Source organism: Mustelus asterias, chromosome 3, assembly GCF_964213995.1.
Source record: "Mustelus asterias chromosome 3, sMusAst1.hap1.1, whole genome shotgun sequence".
Lineage (NCBI taxonomy): Eukaryota > Metazoa > Chordata > Chondrichthyes > Carcharhiniformes > Triakidae > Mustelus > Mustelus asterias.
Window position 1 is genome coordinate 60,359,984 of NC_135803.1, and position 6,613 is coordinate 60,366,596.

General features: G+C 42.2%; 1 non-coding gene across 1 annotated transcript; it reads right to left on the minus strand.

The window, feature by feature from the left end:
- Window positions 1-566: 566 nt before the first annotated feature.
- On the minus strand, window positions 567-638 carry trnae-cuc (transfer RNA glutamic acid (anticodon CUC)). The gene has a single exon. It is a non-coding gene; the product is annotated as a tRNA-Glu (tRNA).
- Between the last annotated feature and the right edge of the window lie 5,975 nt (window positions 639-6,613).

A 6,613-nucleotide genomic window follows, 5' to 3' on the forward strand; every position in this document is an offset into this window, starting at 1 on the left:
CTGGGCTTTGGGGGAGGGTTGCAGGGCTGACAAGCAATTGAACTGGCCAGCGATCAGGAGGCTGGCAGTGCGGAGCCAGTCCACATGTGCCGAGCTCGGCGCTGACAGATCGGCGCATGTGCAGTGGCCTGCTCAGTGTGCTGATTTCAGCCTCTCCAGCAGGAATAGGCCCCCAAATATTTTGCGAGATTCACGCGAGGGCACTCTACAGTGCAGAGTCATAGAATCATAGAAACCCTACAGTGCAGAAAGAGGCCATTCGGCCCATCGAGTCTGCACCGACCACAATCCCACCCAGGCCCTACCCCCATATATTTTTACCCACTAATCCCTCTAACCTACACATCTCAGGACACTAAGGGGCAATTTTAGCATCGCTAATCAACCAAACCCGCACATCTTTGGACTGTGGGAGGAAACCGGAGCACCCGGAGGAAACCCACGCAGACACGAGGAGAATGTGCAGACTCCACACAGACAGTGACCCAAGCCGGGAATCGAACCCAGGTCCCTGGAGCTGTGAAGCAGCAGTGCTAACCACTGTGCTACCGTGCCGCCCAATAAAGTTCCCTGACTGGGAATCGAACCCGGGCCGCGGCGGTGAGAGCGCCGAATCCTAACCACTAGACCACCAGGGAGTGTGGGAGATTCATTTTGAAAATCCCACTGAAAAAAACCAGCAGCATTTACTCCAGTTTTTAGGCAAACTTGACACTTGAACTTTTTTTGGGAGAATCCCACCCTGGGCATTTCTGTCTTCACCTTGCTGAAAATACCACGACCCAATTTCCCCATTGATATTAAATGACAGTGTTATCTGGGCATGCAGCAGGTGCCCAACTTAATACTGCTTCCTGAGCCTACCATGTGGGAAATTGTAGTTGAATGTTTACAGGATGGCTTTTTGGAACAGCTTGTGATGGAGCCCACGAGGGAACAGGCTATTCTGGACTTAGTGTTCTGTAATGAGCCAGACGTGATAAAAGATCTTAAAGTAAGGGAACACTTAGGAAGCAGTGATCATAATATGGTAGAATTCAGTCTGCAATTTGAAAAAAGGAAGGCAGAATCAGATGTGAAGGTTCTACAGTTAAATAAAGGTAATTACAGGCGCATGAGGGAGGAACTGACAAAAATCGACTGGAAGCAGAGCCTAATGGGAAAGACAGTAGAACAGCAATGGCAGGAGTTTCTGGGAGTAATTGAGGACACAGTGCAGAGGTTCATCCCAAACAAAAGAAAGGTTATCAGAGGGGGGATTAGGCAGCCATGGCTGACAAAGGAAGTCAGGGAATGCATCAAGGCAAAAGAGAGAGCCTATAATGTGGCAAAGAGTAGTGGGAAGTCAGAAGATTGGGAAGGCTATAAAAACAAACAGAGGATAACAAAGAGAGAAATAAGGAAGGAGAGGATCAAATATGAAGGTAGGCTAGCCAGTAACATTAGGAATGATAGTAAAAGTTTCTTTAAATACATTAAAAACAAACGGGAGGCAAAAGTAGACATTGGGCCGCTCCAAAATGACGCTGGTAATCTAGTGATGGGAGACAAGGAAATAGCTGAGGAACTTAATAAGTACTTTGCGTCAGTCTTCACAGTAGAAGACATGAGTAATATCCCAACAATTCAGGAAAGTCAGGGGGCAGAGTTGAATATGGTTGCCATCACAAAGGAGAAAGTGCTAGAGAAACTAAAAGGTCTGAAAATTGATAAATCTCCGGGCCCAGATGGGCTACATCCTAGAGTTCTAAAGGAGATAGCTGAAGAAATAGTGGAGGCGTTAGTTATGATCTTTCAAAGGTCACTGGAGTCAGGGAAAGTCCCAGAGGATTGGAAAATCGCTGTTGTAACCCCACTGTTCAAGAAGGGAACAAGAAAAAAGATGGAAAATTATAGGCCAATTAGCCTAACCTCAGTTGTTGGCAAAATTCTAGAATCCATCGTTAAGGATGAGATTTCTAAATTCTTGGAAGTGCAGGGTCGGATTAAGACAAGTCAGCATGGATTTAGTAAGGGGAGGTCGTGCCTGACAAACCTGTTAGAGTTCTTTGAAGAGATAACAAATAGGTTAGACCAAGGAGAGCCAATGGATGTTATCTATCTTGACTTCCAAAAGGCCTTTGACAAGGTGCCTCACGGGAGACTGCTGAGTAAAATAAGGGCCCATGGTATTCGAGGCAAGGTACTAACATGGATTGACGATTGGCTGTCAGACAGAAGGCAGAGAGTTGGGATAAAAGGTTCTTTCTCAGAATGGCAACCGGTGACAAGTGGTGTCCCGCAGGGTTCAGTGTTGGGGCCACAGCTGTTCTCTTTATATATTAACGATCTAGATGACGGGACTGGGAGCATTCTGGCCAAGTTTGCCGATGATACAAAGATAGGTGGAGGGGCAGGTAGTATTGAGGAGGTGGGGAGGCTGCAGAAAGATTTAGACAGTTTAGGAGAGTGGTCCAAGAAGTGGCTGATGAAATTCAACGTGGGCAAGTGCGAGGTCGTACACTTTGGAAAAAAGAATAGGGGCATGGACTATTTTCTAAACGGTGACAAAATTCATAATGCTAAAGTGCAAAGGGACTTGGGAGTCCTAGTCCAGGATTCTCTAAAGGTAAACTTGCAGGTTGAGTCCGTAATTAAGAAAGCAAATGTAATGTTGTCATTTATCTCAAGAGGCTTGGAATACAAAAGCAGGGATGTACTTCTGAGGCTTTATAAAGCACTGGTTAGGCCCCATTTGGAGTACTGTGAGCAATTTTGGGCCCCACACCTCAGGAAGGACATACTGGCACTGGAGCGGGTCCAGCGGAGATTCACACGGATGATCCCAGGAATGGTAGGCCTGACATACGATGAACGTCTGAGGATCGTGGGATTATATTCATTGGAGTTTAGGAGGTTGAGGGGAGATCTGATAGAAACTTACAAGATAATGAACGGCTTAGATAGGATGGACGTAGGGAAGTTGTTTCCATTAACAGGGGAGACTAGGACGCGGGGGCACAGCCTTAGAATAAAAGGGAGTCACTTTAGAACAGAGATGAGGAGAAATTTCTTCAGCCAGAGAGTGGTGGGTCTGTGGAATTCATTGCCACAGAGGGCTGTGGAGGCCGAGACGTTGAGCGTCTTCAAGACAGAAATTGATAAATTCTTGATTTCTCGAGGAATTAAGGGCTATGGGGAGAGAGCGGGTAAATGGAGTTGAAATCAACCATGATTGAATGGTGGAGTGGACTCGATGGGCCGAATGGCCTTACTTCCGCTCCTATGTCTTATGGTCTTATGGTCTTAAGCCCCAGGAAATGGTGATAAATACCAAACATTCTCCAAATAGAGGGGCAGAGACTTGAAGTGACTCCTTCTCTCTCCAATCGGCCCTGAAATGTAACTGCCAAAGAAAAATATGGATCCAGATTTTCGCCGTGGGAACTTTGAAGATCTTGAAAATTGGTGGGCAGGAACCAGATGTGAAAATTTCACCCTGATTTGCAGCCAAACCTGTTTTTCCAAGTCGAGAAAAGGGGGTGGAATGTAACTTACTCAAGAAGGAAACAATACACAATACATATATTGTGGTTTAATTCGTGCTTCGAGCTGAGTTTGAATAGAAACCATTTTTTGCTGTGTGAAGGGCTTTGACCCACAGGTTGGGAATCACACATTTTTGGATCAGACTCAAGGGCTCTAGAAGGGTGGATGAGGAGTGTAGAACTGTCATGATGTGAATTTACTTCAGTAACTCTCAAAATTTATAAAAGGCTATCTGTGTCAGTGAGGGTTGAAAATCTGTGTTCTGGCAGTTACAATAGCTTTTTGTTGACATTTTCTCAGGTTGAATAATACTTGGTTGCTTTTCATCACCTATAATTATCTCATCCAGAGGTGGTGGGGTCTAATGTTCACAGTTTGTTTCATAGCTCAAAGAGTTTATTAGAGGATTATATTTGTCTATGATGTGGATTTATGAATATAAATTTGTTTGTTTTTATATTAGTAATTAAGCATTTAAATTTAAAACTTTAAATTTACGACCTTTAAGAAGAGATTTTAAAAATTTGAATAGGCTTTCATGAATGAGTTTTTTTATTTAGTAAAGGTTCTATTTGATAATTAGATTTCATCTCAGCATAACTCCTGAGGTTTGTCCATGGCAGCTACTGGTTGAGTTGGTTAGGAAAGTGTAAGGGTCAAAGTGTTGGGTGGGGTCATGAATTGGCATGGGTTAATATTAATTTGGCATAAGAGCTATAAGGGGTCCTGGGGTTTGCTAGGAGCATAGGCTGGCACTAATTTAACATGGAGGCCACAGCAGGCCATGGGAGTGGATGGCATAAATTGATATTGCTAGTATCAACTTCACATGGTGGCCATGAAGGTACATGTTGGAGGTAGGTAATATGAGTTATCATGGGTTGGCATGAAGGTACCTCTGCCTTTTTAAGGCCCCTCACTGCCTGTTTTGATGATGCAGCACTCTACTCTTTTCACTCATGGGATTCCTCTTGGTGGAAGGATTCCATGAGGAGCGCACATTGCAACTATAAGCAGCCTTGACTCAGAAAAATAGGTCAGGGTTAACCATGCACAGAGAGGTGAACAAATAGGAATTTTAATTATTGCCATTATTTAGATAAAGATCACAGCTACATCTTAGAATATCAAAAACAGCCGTAAAATAGGCAACCTGTTTTAGTGATGATAGTTTTGTATAAATGTTGACTATGAAAGCCTGAGAACTTTTTTGTATCGGGCCGTGAAATCCTTTATGTCTGCCTCAGCATAACTTTGGCTTATCACCTCATCTGAAAGGTGGCGCCTCTGACAATGGAGTTCTTGCTCGGGGATGTGTGAGCCTGAATTATATTCTCAAGGCCTGGAATAAATTTTGAATTCGTAACCTTCTGAGTTACTTTATTCTAAATTGCTTCTCATGCCATTCAAATATGAACAGGTACTGCAGAAAAAACAATTTGTTGAATTATTTGTTGTTATTACATTGCAAGATGTTTCTCTGAGGAAACTTTTGTCATAACCAGACTCCTTTGCTTTGGCTGTGGGGCAAATTGAAAGTGACACTATAATAAACATGCGAGTCTTCAACCTGCCACAGTTCTTTATTATTATTAATTAACCTAGCCCACAACGAGATTTTCAATAGTGTTTGCAGAGAGGGGGAACTCGCTGCTGTTAACATCTTTATGAATTCTGAAGGAATGAATGAATCCACTACTCATTAATTATCATTGTTTGGATCAACAGTATTAATACGATGCATTCTATATTTATCCCTGAGAAACACAATTCATTTTTGTCACTTTAAGCAAATCATCTCAGTCAATCCTGAAATATAGATAATGTCAGAATGTCATATGAATGATTGAACTCTTGGTTATTTCATGTTATGAATTGTAAACTTGTGGGGTTTGTGAGTTTGCATATGGGTGAAATTGTCTGAAACAATAAAATTTAAAGTTCATTTATTAGTGTCACAAGTAGGCTTACATTAACACTGCAATGAAGTTACTGTGAAAATGCCCTAGTCGCCACACTCCAGCACCTGCTCGGGTACACTGAGGGAGAATTTAGCATGGCCAATGCACCTAACCAGTACGTCTTTCAGACTGTGGGAGAAAATGGGAGCATCTGGAGGAAACCCACGCAGACATCGGGAGAATGTGCAGACTCCACACAGTGACCTAAGCCGCGAATCGAACCAGGTCCCTGACGCTGTGAGACAGCAATGCTAACCACTGCCACCATGCCACCATGCAAAAGGATTGGGAAATTGTATCTATGTCAAGTGGTAAAGCAAGATTCTATGATCTTTAACATTGGCTTAAAAGTCATTTTTCCCAAAGCTGTCTCTATCCACAAAACTGAGCACACCCCTAAATTGAGAGAACCAACATGGTCAGTTCCCATTGGCTGAGGCCATTCAGTGAGGGTTCTCAAGTTGAGTTTGGTTTTTTTAAGATACAAAAGCATTAGTCAGCACATTGTAAAACTTTTTATATCTCAAAATATATCACTTTACTCGGAAACTACTGTGTAAAACACAAACTTCAGTAAGATTTTTAATGTAATTTTCAGTGATCTAATGTTAGATCGTTTATGGTAGATGACTAGACAGTCATTAATTATTTTTACTTTGTTGCATAAACCCATGTTCAGCTGTATTTATGAACTTGTCCCAGGTTGCCACCCTATCTGCATCAGTAAATACCTTTTAATGCAAAGAACAAAAATAAATTATTACGTTCTCCTTCATTGTTCAAGATTATGCAAATTAATTTTACTGGTAACTTGAACTCGAACTGAACAATTAAATTACAGGCACATTTTTTGCCTGATTTTCCAATTGCTTTCAAAGTGGAAATTTAACCCCACAATTCTTCAAACCTTTACAGGTAAGTCGGTCTTATCAAAAAAGGGTCAATTTTCACTTAATTCACCTGGCATTAATAGCTTGACAATGAAAATTTGGCCTATATTATTAGCAAGTCAAGGCATCTGCCCTCGGCCTTTTGGCTAAGATCAAGTGTAGTTATGCGGATGCTGCACTTGGTTGAGGTCATTAGGTTACATTGAAGCTTCATATGCTTCATATGAAGCAATT